Source organism: Haliotis rubra, unplaced genomic scaffold (genome assembly GCF_003918875.1).
Source record: "Haliotis rubra isolate DU_JTF1 unplaced genomic scaffold, ASM391887v1 Scf1059, whole genome shotgun sequence".
NCBI lineage: Eukaryota > Metazoa > Mollusca > Gastropoda > Lepetellida > Haliotidae > Haliotis > Haliotis rubra.
In genome coordinates, this window is record NW_025764958.1 from 82,879 (window position 1) to 99,000 (window position 16,122).

The following is a 16,122-nucleotide window of genomic DNA, read 5'->3' on the forward strand; positions in this document are numbered from 1 at the left end:
TCATATGAACATTGAAAGGGCTGGGGTGGGAGAGTTGAAATTAAACATATTTGCGCGTTTGTGGATAACAACTAAAACATACGCTCGCCATACAAAATGCTCGCCATACTAGCGGTAAATAGAACAGTCAACATCAATTTTTGACACATAGAACAAGAAGAATGCAGATGAGTGAAGTTAAACTAATATATAGAATTGGTTCCTAGTTGGTCGCATAGGACGGCGAATAGTAAACACCTACTCTATATCCCAACTTTAAAAAAATTTATCACTTCACGCGTGAAACACAGTTGCATTGATATCAAGCACAAAGGGATAATATGAACATATGGCGTATTCCTGCAGTTTTCATGAATAAATATGTCACATGCAAGATACATTATCAACAATAAGAACTCTAACAGATCAAAAGATTCGTCAAATAGTTCAGTCTATACACTCATGGAACATGTGTTATATTTGGGATTACACTTTCTTAGTAAAGTACAAATTCTAGTACTTTTTGAGTTGAGCACCATCCGGGATACGAACTCACACCCTCAGTCAGGCACCCTATCGCCAGCACACAAAATCAGCCTCCTAACCAACTCAGCTACCGCGACTTCCACAAAAAAATGGAAGTCGGACAACTGGTAATCTAGACTGCGGGCTTTGTGTACCCCTCTGATAAGTGTTAATTGGCACGGCTCCCACGGCCGAAAGCTATGATTACACAATGCCATACACTCATGGGCCGGGGATCCTTGGGGAAAAGGAGAAATTGAAAGAAGTAGTGGTAAAATCCTTCCTAAATTTCCAAAAATTTCCAAGCCTTGGAAACATCATCTTTCCAATTTTGGAAATTTTTGGAAAGACGATGTTTCCAAATTGGAAATTTTTGGAAATCACCATTTTTTTTCTTGTGTTAGTTGCAAAGTCATGCCTATGTACTGCTCTGCTCTACTATCTAACTTCATAGTGTTATTTAGGAAAGAAATTGTGGTGGAAATATTTGTAGTGACTGTCAGTGGCACAAAATGGCTGAGGCGTTCGTAATATATTGAGAACACTCATGATGAACACATCTAATCTGACAATTGATGTCAGTGACACTGGTGCGTACAGTGTATCGTTACAAAATAAACTCATAAATTTTGAGAATTAAGACCGAGTCTTGATTTATCTTGATAGAGTTTCAGAATGGCCACAACAGCGTTTAACATTTTACGACCCCTCAGTCACTTTCTGACAATCATACGAAACTAACACCCATCCTTCAAGTGTGACGTGGAATTACCTCCCCGGGTTCTTGACAGGGTAGAACAGATTTCATCGTTTGAGAAGTTTCGTTATGTGACATTTTTTAGAATGGTGGCCTTTCCTATAAAGGAGCGACAGATGGGCGTCTCTGTATTTGTATTCTTTATTCATTAATATAATGTGATTCTAGTCATCGTTAGCAAGTATGTTTTCAAGTACGGTGAGTTAAAATGAATATATGTCCATGCTCCCTTGGTTTGAACCGTTGTTCAAAAAGGGAAAAAATATCCTATCCACGTTTTTCACTGTAAACGCTGATTAAAATTTAATGATCGATATGAAGCAAGCACTTTGTTTAAGAAATACTATTCACATTTGGCATTCCACGGTCGTTCTTAAAATGATAATAAGAATAGCGGCCGAATGTTACTGTGTATATATTACTAGGAGAATTAATACTGGAGACTTGTGAGGCAGGTAAATATTAAAACTAAGAAATTACTCTGAATTTTCTTGTCTTTTAACTTACTCTGCTTAACAACAAATGCATGCTAATACCACAACAGAAGATATAATATATAGCGCAAACTCACACGACCTCTGAATAAAATAAACCAAGCTAAATTACAGATACACGACGAGCGATACACAGAGGTACCATCAGGCTACCTGCTACATGACAACGCCAGAGCAGGCAACCCTAGATGCCCACTGGCGCCTGGGCTGTGTGAGCTCTCAGCACAACGCAAGTACCAGACTGTGTAAGTGAGTGAGTGTTCACCAGCAACAGAAGGTTGATAACCATACTACACATACTGCAGAGTAGGGGTGGTATAGGCTCAAGTTTAGGCATGCCGATCCACATTCTCTATAAACCATAGTGCACAATGTGCGTAAAGAAACTACCTTGTCACAGAGTTTGTTTACTTAACATACAAAGTGAATAATAAACGCTGAAACTGGAAAGCATCAATCTGGCGAGACGTCACGATCCAACCAGTGTGTTGAGCAAAGGCTAGGGGACCCAGGGAGGACAGTCCATCCAGATCTTGAGCTACAAGTGAACGCAGTGGTTGGTGGAGGTGGTGTCTCCAGCCCAGAAACAGCCTTGCATGCAAGACCATGGTCCTTGTAACAGCTCGAACCTCATGAGGGGTTGACTGAGATGGCGACGGAAGTCCAGCTTTCGTATGAGCCCCCGAAATACTCGATCGGATCCAATACGCAATCTTGTTCTTCCCAATTTCCTTATCAGAAGTCTGACTAGTCGGACGGAATAGTCTCCTACAAATCTACCGCAGGGTCTGTGTACGATCTACATAGAGAATTAAAGTCCGAACTGGCCACATGGAGAGATCCTCCACATCTTAAAGACTCCTTACAGACGCAAGGGATGAAATAAAGAATTCCCTAAGGGGCGGTGACGGGAGCTGGTTCTCGGCTATGAAATCCATAAAACCCAAATGAACACCGCCATGAGCCTTCCTTTCAAACTTGACCTGCGTGGCATCAATGGCGTGAATATCAGATGATCGAGCCGCTAATGCTAAGTGAGTGAGTTTAATTTTACGCCGTACTCAGCAATATTCCAGCAATATGGCGGCGGGCTGTTAATAATCGAGTCTGGACCAGACAATCCAGTGATCAACAGCATGAGCATTGATCTGCGCAATTGGGAACCGATGACATGTGTCAATCAAGGGAGCCTGACCACCCGATCCCGTTAGTCGCCTCTTACGACAAGCATGGGTTGCCGAAGGTACATTCTAACCCGGACCTTCACGGGTGCCAATGCTAAGGCCACCAGGAAAACTCACTTTATCGAAAGATGAAGAAGAGTAGTTCCTTTAAGTGGTTCGTATGGTTCACCTGCCAAGGAAGATGGAAGCCAAAACCTGTTCACCTGGTCTTCCTGACGGAACTTGTTTAGGATAGCGTTAAGCTCACGGGCCCTCGTAAGAGAGGCACCAGCTTAAGACAGCACAGAATCTACAGCAGAAGGATAAGTGGTGATCATGGTGGCCTTGACCTTCGTTTGTTCCGGAGGAAAAGGAGGAAGTCTGCAACCAGAGCAACCAATGCCGAGGAGGCAACGATCTGCCGAGACTCAAAGTAAGTAAAAATGATGCCCACTGCTTGTCATAGAGTGTCCTAGTGGAGGCCCTATGAGTTATAGAAATAGCTGATCTGCCAACCGATCTGGCTCTGGATGAAGTCTCCCCGTGTGCGGGCTCCACAGACGATCCACGCCATCAGGCAGAGGTAGAGTGGACCGTTTATCAGTTACTTAGTGGCACAAACCAGCGGGGTGCAGGCCAGAGTGGTGCTATCTGACGCAGTCGAAATATATTGGTGGATTGAATCTTGTCGACTACTTTCAGCATGAGGCCTGGTGGAGGAAAAGCGTACGCATCCAACCCTTCCCGGTTGACTGCAAGAACGTCCAGATCCAACACCAGAGGGTCAGGGACTGGAGAGATGAACGTCTCTATGTGCTTGTTTTGCCTTGTGGCGAACACATCTAAGATGTGTCGGCCCCAGAGATTGTCTATCTGGCAAAAGAAGGCTGGATGCAGCATCCATTCCATCGGAGGAGGAAGATCTAGTCGAGATAGGGCATCTACCATAACTTTGGTTACACTTGGCATGTGACACGCTTTCATTTGAACTCGCGATACCGGATAGACAGGAGGTTAGGGTCAGTAGAGACATCAACCTGGTTGGGCCCTTTTTGTTGATGACTGCCGCGACTGACGCATTGTCAGTTGGGATCATCACTTGCTTGTCTTCCAACTGAGGTTTCCAGCGATCTAAGGCTGAGAACATTGCCAGAAACTCCAGGTTGTTGATGTGAAGACATTGTTGTTCTTCCAACCACATCTCGTCTGATGTCGCCCTGTCTAAATGTGTGCCCCACATGTGGAATAGATCATGAGCAGCATCGCATGGCATCAGGGAGACAGGTCCAGACAATTAGGTCCTTGTGACCGACCCACGGAGTCCTCTGAAATGGTCTGAGCATGAGGCATCCTTGTTACGTTAGATCCTGAGTGGAGGTGATAAGGACTAGCTAATAGGCGTTGCCACTCTCTCAACCTGAGGGAGGTGCGAAGTGCAGCCTGGATCAGGGGTTGGTAGGCGTGAAAACTGTCTTGAGGAACTACCAGATGACTGAGGTTGGTCCGGAAGTGAGCCCCGATGAATACGAGTGACTGACACATATTGAGGTGAAAAGACTTGTACAAGTTGATGCGCCATCCCAATCGATTAAAAAGACTGATGGCGAAGTCTCTCTGTTTGACAAGCAGCCGTAGACAAAGTTGCACCACAAATCCATTGTCGTTATGGGTCGCCTGACCCTGGAAAATAAATACAGAGCCGTACCGATTCCAAATGGCAGGAGAATGAAGATGATTGGACAGTAAAACCCAGGAGTGTCGTCAGGACTTCAATGTCATCCTTGACCACACGCCTAAAGCTGCTTGTCTGGCGCTAGGGGTGCCTCTAATATGGCCGAGTGGTCAGTGGTGGAGACGCCTTGAGCAGAAGTCAGTACAGTGAATCTAAAACGGAGAAGATGAAGTGGTCTTCTAAAAAACCGATGCCAGTTGGGTATGAACGTCGACAGATGACGGCTAACTGGTAAAGAAATGGGGTCTATGGCTGCAGCAGGAAGGGATAGAGACACCCATGCCACGTGACTGTTTCCTCTGCCCACACCCTCTGACACGGGACTTAGACCGGATCTTGGGTGCTGTGTCAGGCTTCTTCCCCTTTGGTTTGCCAAATGGGATCCCGGAGGTGCAAAAGAGAGGCCTTTTAGGAGTTGCTGACATTACAACCTTGCGAGAAAGATTCTCGACTGTCTTGGTCGCCGATCTGATCTTCTCCACAATCGACGCAAAGTCCACTGGGTAAGGCAAGTCTACCACCCGTGGACGATTCTCTAATACAGGGATCAGCATTATATGTTCGCCGCAAAGTCTCCGAACCTCTAAGTGTGACTAGCTCCAACTGTTGAAAAACTGCAATGACCTAGATCTGAACATGAAGATTGAACATAGGAAGGATTTGATTGAATGATACTTGTACGTTTAATAGGTGTCAGGGCAACTTGGGGGCGGTGGGGTAGCCTAATGGTTAAAGCGTTGGCTCATCACGCCGAAGACCCAGGTTCGAATCCCCACATGGGTACAATGTGTGAAGCCCATTTCTGGTGTCCCCCCGCCGTGATGTTGCTGGAATATTGCTAAAAGCGGCGTAAAACAAAAATCAGTCAGTCAGTCAGTCAGGGCAACTTGGCACATTTACACCATGTCCATTATACAGGTTTCTAAACTTTTATAAAGTAGTAAAGCTGCCACACTCTTTGATATAATATAGGAATGGCATTCTGAACATCATGATATTACTAGTCTAGTCAATGAGATGCCAAAATTGAGAGCTGTAAGAGTGAGTGAGTGAGTTAAGATTTAAAGTCACATCGGCAATATTTCAGCCATATCGTGACTAGTTCGAAATTCATAATACATACAGAAAATATATAAAACCCTGTCAACGAAGGACAGTAAAATTACTAGGTTATCACAAATGAGGTAAAACTAGCTAGCATATATCTTTGAAAGTAAAAAAGGGAGCTGTAAGAGATTCCACCGTCGCCTTACATTGATTTACATATTTTTGGCCAACCATCTGGTCTGTAAGGAGAACGACTGCCAGTCTTTGTTCAAGAGTGGTCCTGACCTGATGACCTGCTACCGTACTAGTGATTCTGAATGCGCTCAGCAAAGAAATGGCGTTTCCTAATAGACGACTGGCGCTGCTGAGGTGACTGGCGTTGGTCAGAACCCTGGTGCCGTTTTAATAAAAATAGTAATGCACTTGTTGAGCACCTAATGTCCAACCGATGCTGCTCAGTGGCGCTTTTACAGGGTCAGTGGAAATAGGAAGGTTTTCAGTTGTTTCTTGAAAGAGTCTAGTGAAGTGCAGGATCTAAAGTTGATAGGAAGAGAGTTCCAGAGAATAGGAGCATTGGCTGAGAAGGCTCTGGTCCCTATGGCTGTCTTAGAGTCTGGCGCTGAGAGTTGGCGTTTGTTCTGCGATCTGAGAGTTCTGTTTGGTTGGTACTGATGGATGAGGTCTTTGAGATATTGTGGTGATTGAGGATCGCTCAGGGTGGAGTAGGTGATGGATAGGACTTTGTACTTGATACGTTAATGGATAGGGAGCCAGTGGATGGACTTCAGTACTGGTGTGATGTGCTGGTGCGGCTTCGTTCTTGTTACGACTCGTGCAGCTCTAGATCTGTTTTGTACCCGTTGGGGTCTGTTGATGGAGGTTGTTCCGGAAATCAGAGAGTTACAGTAGTCAAGCCTGGAGGTAACATAACATCGGATAAGGAGTTTAGTGGTCTCGATGTACAGATAGCGCCTGATCTTCCCAACACGCCGAAGATGTAGTGACGCAGCCCTCGCTATGGCCAGAGAGTGGGAGTCTGGTGACTAGGAACTTGAGAATGTCATGCCAAGATTTTTCACCTGTTGTGATGGAGCAATGGTGTCTCTACCACCTGAGAGTGAGGGATTAGAGATCTTGTTTAGTTGTACCTTGGTGCCAATTATCATGAATTCGGTTTTGTTGTCGTTTAGCTGGAGAAAGTTGGTGGTCATCCAGGTGCGGAGGTCACTGATACACTGCTCTAGAACTGCAATTGATGTGGTGTAGTTCGATGGTCTGATACCCGTATAGAGCTGGTTGTCATCAGCATAGCCGTGAAACTCGAGGTTGTACTTCCTGATGATGGTGCCGATGGGGAGAATGTACAGGGAGAACATGATCGGGCCCAACACTGAACCCTGCGGTACGCCGGGCTTTAGCCGGGATGGACTTGAAGCTTCAGCGTCAACTTTGACGCTTACAGTTCTGTTGGTGAGATATGATCTAAACCACTCTAGGGCAATGCCAGTGATGCCTACAGTGTGTTCCAGCCTCTGTAACAGGATGCTGTGGTCCACCGTGTCGAAGGCGGCGGAGAGGTCCAAGACTCTGAAGACTGGCGCTGGTCTGACGACTGGCGCTTAGGTGACGCCTGGCACTGATCTGAAGGCTGGCGCCGATCCGAAACCTGGCGCTGATCCGAAGACGTGCATCTAGACTGCTGTTGCTGGCGCTACTTGACCACCCTTAGGTAAGCTGCAAACTCCTGGTCCAATAAGAAAACCGACTCAAACAGACCAAACTCCTGGTCTGTAAGGTATTTGCACCTAGGGCACTTATCCTCCTTGGTGCACGTCCTGTCCGAGCAGTCGGAACACCAGCATTGTGGACCCTTTCCACTCTTGGAGAGGTGACAACTGTTCCACTTGGTTGTAAACACCGACAGTGTCTCCGACAAACTAATCAAACACGCAATGAGACAGAAAACATGAAACTAATATAATATCAGAGAAAATCGTGAACACAACCCCTCAGCAAAAAGCTTTGAAAAAGGAATGATAGGTTTGCGGTCATGCGCAGTGCACACAAATGACAGATATGCTACTACTGTGATAACACCTTTTAGTCAGAGGAACATAAAGTAGGCTTTTAGTGAACTAGAAGAAAAGTGCATTTGTTGTGACGCAGAGTAAGTTAAAACAATTATACACATAATTGCTTTGGTGACAGGAATGTATCAAATGATGGATGATTTTACTGGACAATTCCAAACACAAATAATAATAATAATAATGGATATTTTCAGCGCGCCATTTTCCACCCACTGATACATGCTCAAGGCGCTACATAAAAGCATACATACAATGCATACAGAGGATAAAATAGTAAAATAAGTTTACATTGAAATTGATGACAGAAAGATTGATTTTAGGGATAGGCTTTGGAAAAAAAGAAAGTCTTCAACTTAATCTTGAAAGTTTCCAATGTGGGAGACTGCTTTGTGTGGAGAGGGAGAGAATTCTGCAGAGTAGGACCAGCGTACTGGAAAGACCTCTTGCCAAAGGAAGAAGGAGAACTTTGGGAATGGAGAGAAGACATTGGTCTTGAGATCAGCCTTGATTGCATTGATTGCATACTTTAATCAATCATGAATAACCTGAATTATAAATAACCCCAAAATACCAAGCCTGACATAATGACATGTTCATGAAGGGGCTGTTGCGTAATAAATGTTTTGTATCATATTAGTTATTGTCAAAATGACCCTTGATGTAACGATGATGATAGAATCAGTAACTCACATAGTCTTAAACATACTTCCAGAATTGCCCATACCATGCTGATTTTGTGTATCCTGTTCTAGAAGATTCCAGATTACAACCAATTTTAAAAGTGTCTAAACACACAGTACATGCACGCCATAGATTACTTTTGATAGTTATATATTGCTGACGACCAATTATTTTGATAAAGCAATGTACTTCATATATGTCTCGAGCTTATTTATCAATCATCAATTACATTCTTTCAGGCAATGCCCCGTCTAAGGCCTAAGTCAAACACTCTCAGACAATTGTTTCTGGCAAGTGTAAAAGAGTTATAGATTCAATGCATCCTGATACATATATAAATCAATGTAGTAAATACTATCAAAAAGGATGTAAATGTTTTTAAGGCAAAGGGAAGAAAATTAATGATCTTATGATGATCATAATAAGTAGGAACAAAGTTAAAAACAGCATCAAGTGCAATATAAACACCTCTAGAATCCCGACAATTAACGTTCGGTTGTGAAATCCATATTCGCTGCCGTGATAGAGTTGATGCTTTACTTCTAAAGAGTGATCTCTCCCAATGTTGCCAAAGGTTTCGACATCTTTTACTGTATGGCTTGGTCTGAGAACTTGAAGTTTGGCCAGAATGGAAGATTCGCTTTTTTTTCAGTCTGCAAAAAATAGATAGCATTCATTTGTGTCGACGAGTGGTATCTGTACACCTTTGTCAGATTTGACAAGTGTATGAAGACAGATATACACTCTTTAAAAAGAAACGCATAGGCGTTTTCAGCAGTTCATTTCAATATATTTTGACAGCAATCATCATTAAGACAATTCCGGCCAGAGGCCCAGATAAACTGCGTATCCGGGTAAAATACGCATAGAAAATTTCCAATTACGCATTGAAAAATATTTGTTGCGTACCAATTACGCATTTAAAATGTTAGATACGCAAAAAGTTTAAAACAAATGCGTACGGAATATATTTATAAAATTCGCTTGCGTAATGACAAAGACATCGATTGCTATCAAGTTGTACTGTTCGTATAGGACTAGTGTTGTACTGTCAGTATAGGATGAGTGATTTTTTATGAAATCATTTCCATTATATTTAACTTGGTTTTGATTAGGTATGACATAAGGCAGAACATACCTGCTTAGTAAAATGACTGAAATACGCACATATTTGAAAGCAGTGGGTAACGGAAAATGAAATACCCACTCAACATTCATAATACCCACTCCAAAAAATACAGTGGGTACAGTACCCACAAGAGCTAAATCTTATCTGGAGCTCTGAATTCCTATGTTTGAATCCCGTTAATCATGTCGTGGTTTTGTGTATTACGTGCAAACGCATCCCAAAATGTGTTTGTAAACGTTTGTTATAAAAAAAATCCCACCACTAGCAAGCCCGACTCCGCTCCCATTTGCATCTCACTACCCTACATCGGCAAAACATGATTACAACACATCAGTCGCTTACTTAACTAGCAAGTAGGCATAGACGCTTATTTCTCCACGTCCACACCTCTCAAAACTATCAATCAGGCAAGCGGTTGGAAACAGACCAAATAAACAACAGCCTAAAGGTGTGGTTTACAACATGAGCTGCGACTGTGGCAGCAAATACATTGGTGAAACATCCAGAAAACTCAACATACGCATCAAAGAACATAAGACATCTACAAACAAGGCAGGCACCAAATTTCCTCAACACAGGATCTACTGGGACACTGTCAAAACACTTACAGACAAGAAAGCAAAATTATCAGTATCCCCCGCAAAGGCAAAATACTCTTCATGAATATGACTACTAGTTATCATCATGTCAAATGTTTTGGCGTGTATTTAGCACAGTGGAAGGCGTACTGAAAGGTTATTAAGTTCTGCCCCACAAAGGAGCACTGCCACCAAATTCAGTCGAAGTCAAAATTGTTGCCTTGGAAACGCAAACCGTATTTTATTCAGAAATTCAAAACTAGCAAAAAACACCAGAACACCACCAGATCTATATATGTGCCAGGTTTGGTGAAGAAAGCTTGAACGGTTTAAAAGTTCTGCTCCGAAAAGACGAATATGCCAGACGGACGCACGGACGCAAAACGCGTTGCGGGGGATAACAACACACATGATTACACTCAGCGTAAATTGGATTGGCCGAGGCATTACAAAGACGCCGTTTTAACCCCTCTATTAATAAGAATCAGGGCTATTACATCCCATCAGCTGACAAATAATTATCCACTCAACCCATTCTATCTTCTTTATACCTGCCTTACTGACATTCCTCACCACAGGTTTCCCACTAATTAATCCCCCACCTCTTTGGCTTCTGCCTAATCAACTTACATTCACTAATTGTCATGGTAATCCCATTCATATCCCACTCATATATGCTTTTGTAGCTCATCATGTAACATCCTTTGATGCTTTGTTATCTCACCTTTGTTATTGTTATCTTATTATCATATGTACAAGCATCTTGTATATAAATTAGTGTACCCATCACTCCACCATATGCTTGAAAACGGTATACGAGTCTCTACAGAAACGTCGCTCTTGTAAAAATAAGTCGATCATCCATAAATTCTTGTCATCTCGACTTATGTAAACTTAAATTACCGTAGTTTTGGCATATGCGTTTTCTTTTTTCTGAAGAGTGTATTGTAACTACAATAGCTGACCAATGCAGGTTCATGACGGAGAATTGTAATACAAGTGTTGGCTAACCAATGCCGTTGTCTAAGATACATATCATCAGTTGTGTATTATTTCTAACTTTGTGATTTTCACAAATTCAAACTCAAATCATATCCCAAAGCATACGGTGGTATTTTTTTCTCATTTTGTTTAGATTGATTAATTGTCAGTACGGTTCATTTATACGTAGAATATCATAAACGAAAGATATTTTCATTCAAAATCAATCATGACAAAATCTCTCAAAGAAGTTACGATTAAATGACTCGAGAAGCATGGTTTCCTGTGCTCCTCTTAAAGAATGGACTTCACCAATCTACTCACACAATACAACAACATTATCAAACAAAGGTGTTTACGCCAATGTTAAGCAATACAACGGTATTAACTTACTGACTAGCCAGATACAATTATGATTTTTCGAAGTTCTCAGATATTTAAAAGTTATTTACAAAAAAGGAATTTGTAGTAGAGCATTTTATTGACAGTCTGAGGTTCAATCATTCTGAACAGTGTCACGCAACGAAGCCACTTGAAACTCATGAACAGTTATGCTTTGGCTTTAGATAGTGAGAAATACCTTCTGTATCCATTCTGGACTGTCAACCTCCTGCTCTATTGTTTGTTTCCTTGATAAGCTTGATAGTGTCTTCATGATAAGCTCTGGGTTCTGTAAACATGACATCTTTCCAAATGCATCATCAATACAACTAGAAATAATCACATGGTTCACGGACACATCGTTATTCTGTTGACAAGTGGGTAATTTTTCCTAAAGGTTTCAATGAAGCGACACCTTTTCTTTGCAATTTTGTAGAGGCTTCCGACCCTAACGCTTGTCCTTTCCTATATAACATCATACCTGTGAAGATCCGGGTTAGAATTGATCTTCGAAACCCCATGCCTGTGGTAAGAGGCGACTAACGGGATCGGGTGGTCAGGCTCGCTGACTTGGTTGACACATCATCGTATCCCAATTGCGTAGACCGATGCTCATGTTGCTGAGGGGCGGTGGGGTAGCCTAATGGTTAAAGCGTTGGCTCGTCGCGCCGAAGACCCGGGTTCGAATCCCTACATGGGCACAATGTGTGAAGCCCATTTCTGGTGTCCCCGCCGTGATATTGCTGGAATATTGCAAATGCGGCGTAAAACCAAACTCAGTCAGTCAGTCAGTCATGTTGCTGATTACTGGATTGTCTGGTCCAGACTCGACTATTTACAGACCGCCACCATATAGCTGGAATATTGCTGAGTGCGGCGTAAAACTAAACCCACTCACTCACTTGTATAAGATTAACGCAAGACCATTATGTGCTTACCAGCGGTGAAAAATGCCTCGAACACGGCATGAAGTCCAGAAACACAACATCATCAGTTTTGACTGATTCATGACTGAGAGCAATGTCCGTGACACTTCCGGTGGAAGGTACCACCAGCCATTGAGAAGCCCCTATTGACCTCGTCACGGACATGTTTGATTCCAGCCAGCGAGCCTGCCAATATAATATTTTGCACATCGTCAGCTCATTCCACACTCATTTTCTTCACATATCAAATTTCATCATCTTTATTACGTTAGCAATCTTTTCAAGCCAATACATAGACATTTGATTTCCACACAGCAGGCGCTAAGCTTCAATCATTGGCATTATAAACTGTCCTATGAGCAAGGAAATCTCTTTTGAAACTTGAGAGACTGTCACAGCTTTCGTAAAATCCTTATTCGCGACAATATAATATTACGTTGTGTATTTTTTATATCAATAGTTTGCCCAATTGCAAGCAACACATTATTGTTGTACCTCTAAGTACTTGTAGAAACTGTCGATGTTACGATCATAGAAAACTTATCATTTATTGTTATTGTATTATACACAGGGAGTGGAATCTAATTTTGTCCAGAAAACAACTGATTACACAATGCCATTTAGAAAGTGGTGAAATATACATACACTTTCTAAGTAAAGTGCACATTCTAGTGCTTTTTGGGGTTGGGTCCCCCATCCCACCCTCAGGGAAGTCGCGGTGGCTCAGCGGATTAGGCCTCTAACTTTGTGTGCTGGCGATTAGGTGACGGACTCTGAGGGTGTGGGTTCGAATCCCGGATGGGACCCACCCTCCCCTAAAAGTACTAGAATTTGTTCTTCACTAAGAAAGTGTAATCTCAAATATAACATGTTACAGAAAGCAACTGCTGTTATTTTAGTTAAGACCGGAAGCACTACCTGACTGAGGAGTTTCTGTATACAGTCGGATGGACACACCACAAAAAAGTTGAGGTCCTCCTCCGGAAGCAGCTGGTAGATACTGGCCAGGTCAATACTTTCAAGTGGATTGCTGGGATCATCTATCATATACAGCAGTAACTTGATCGAAGCCAGTCTGCCCCCAGATAGTGCAGTCAAAACTGTAAATATCATTGCAAGTGTGTGAGTTACGGGATATAACTTTATTTACTGAGATCTCAATAATTTTCTGACAGGATGTTTACTAGCTTACTGTATATGTTTAGTCAATATATTACAAAGCATTTAGACTTTGGTGTTTTCATTTTGAAATGATAAATGTAGAACCTTTGACAAAAATGAGTGTTGTATTAGAGAACTATTAAAACTAATCAAACATATGTTACTCCACACGGATTAACTATTGTAACTGAACACTAATGCTGATAGTAAATGTCACAAATAAGCATTTAACATGGAAATTATTGTCTTCGTATTTGCGCATTCGGTATATCATGATACATGAACTTTATTCACTTCATTCATTGTTCTTCATTGATTGTTGTGCATTATTGACCACTGTATCAGAAATACTCAATCTGTAATCTACCGCCATATTACATAAGTTGTGGTCTTGCTTAAAGGTATTTCATTTCTATTTGTTGTAGTATTCCAAGTTGTGGAGTGACTGCATATTCATAGCTGACTGTTGAAAATGTGGAAAACTGATCGGGTTGATGTCTTCAGCATGGGTGTTTTATTGCCTACCTCGATAAGATGAAGTTATAACAACGAATGTCTTCCACTTCACATGGTTCAGTGTTGAGGTGATGCCTTTCATGACGTCTTCCATGGAATCGGGTCTGATGAGGGCATCAAAGTAAGACTGCTTTGTACTTGTGACGTTGAACACTGACTTCATGTATATTTCATGGTTTGAAAGGAACATGGGGCAGATCACGGAACAGAGGCTGACGTTGAGGTCGTCCCTGTAGGAGGAGGGACTGAATTGACGCTGACAGGAAGAGAGCGATGCCAGGATCCCCATTTCCCCATGTACCGATCTCACTGAAAGTTGAAATAGCATTTTGCTACAAGAAAAGATGTACAAATATAACAAGCATATAACGTCTAAACATCCTTGATTTGTACATCATTGTAATCACCAATGAATTGAAATTTTCTTTGAATGTCCAATATGTACACAGTTCGAAATATGCCACAGATGAGACCCTTTCATTGGTCTCTTATAGGGTGAGGTGAGGTGAAATTGGGTTTAACGTCGTGCTTGAGAATATTTCGCTCATATGACGACGTGCATGTGTGTGTATGTGTATGTGTGGCTGCTTGTACTAGCCCAGACTTAGGCTGGTTTTATAGTGCTAGCCCACTGAGATACCATGTTGCAGTGAAGCATGAATACCCCACTCAGACACATTATACTGTCTCCGAGCCGACCAGTCCTGGTTGTACCAATTAATGCCAGAGCGCCAGGCAGGAACCAACAAGTACCATATTTTAACGTCTTTTGGTATGACGCGGTCGGGGATCGAACCCGCGACCTTCCGCTCTCCGGGCGGACGCTCTAACCACTACACCACGGAGGCAGTCTCTCTTATAGGGAGGTAAAAGAGTGGAAGAGAATGGTCTGTTCTTTTGTCATAACACCATACGTTCAACTTGGTCGAAAAGTAAACACAAAGATGTTAAATGATGTGAAACAATCACACAATTAAGATATAACACAACTTGATCGCGAATAGCATCAGTACGTCCTGAGATTTCGGTAGAATGAATGGTTAATTTTTAACAGGTGTTACCAGTCGTGATGAAGTTACTGTTCATTTCAATGATTTAGAGTCTTCTGTAGTTTTCAGAATCCAGAAAAAGTAGAGTTGTTTGGCAACCTTTGACATTTTTAGACTTTGACGATTGATCAAATTGTGAACCTGACACACACACAATTTGCAGCAAGATAAGACGTGTTTGTTTTTCCTGACGCCGCACAGTAGCACGGTCTGTAAACCCGATAAACAGTGAAATGAAAATCCATTTGCTGATATTTATCAGAATCTAAATATTGATATGTAAAATATATTACAGCTGCCAGTGTATGGAAGAAATATTACCTGTTCTCCACGCGGCAAATTGCTCCTCAGCAGAGACCATCCAAATGGTCACCATTAACTCATTGTGACTGAGTCATTTCTATGGCACACAACAGGATGTGAGCATGCCTTGATGTTCAGTAAGATATCTGGTAAGAGAAGCATTGAATCATTTATAGTTAAATCGTTTGACGATTAGTTTTCTATTGTCCATAATGGTTTACCTGCCATCCCTTCTTCACATTTCATAACATTGTAAAATAATAATTAACTCTCACATTCATCATTAACAGAAGAATGGTATTGGCATATTAAGATGCATGCAACAAAGAACGTTGTGGAGGACCTGGCACAGTCTGGCTGGATCATCTCAGGGCCCTTGGCCCCATGCTGGCCACAATGACGGCCCAGTCGATACCTCCAGGAACGTTTGGGAGAATATGAAGACTCCCTAACCCCTCTGCAATTTGCATTACACGAGTATTAGGGAAGGGTCACTGCGTCAAAACAAGTACAGAGATGTCAGTTCTAAAGTATGATACTGTGTTTGTGCTCCTGCAGGACATTCACTGGATAAGGTACTGGACAGTGCCATTACATTCTACATTTCATTGTTACATACTTTACATATAT

General features: G+C 42.2%; 1 long non-coding RNA gene across 1 annotated transcript; it reads left to right on the plus strand.

The window, feature by feature from the left end:
• Positions 1-499: 499 nt before the first annotated feature.
• LOC124277274 lies at positions 500-13,271 on the plus strand. The gene is made up of 3 exons (XR_006898782.1): positions 500-542; positions 2,240-2,242; positions 13,172-13,271. It is a non-coding gene; the product is annotated as an uncharacterized LOC124277274 (long non-coding RNA).
• Positions 13,272-16,122: the final 2,851 nt, after the last annotated feature.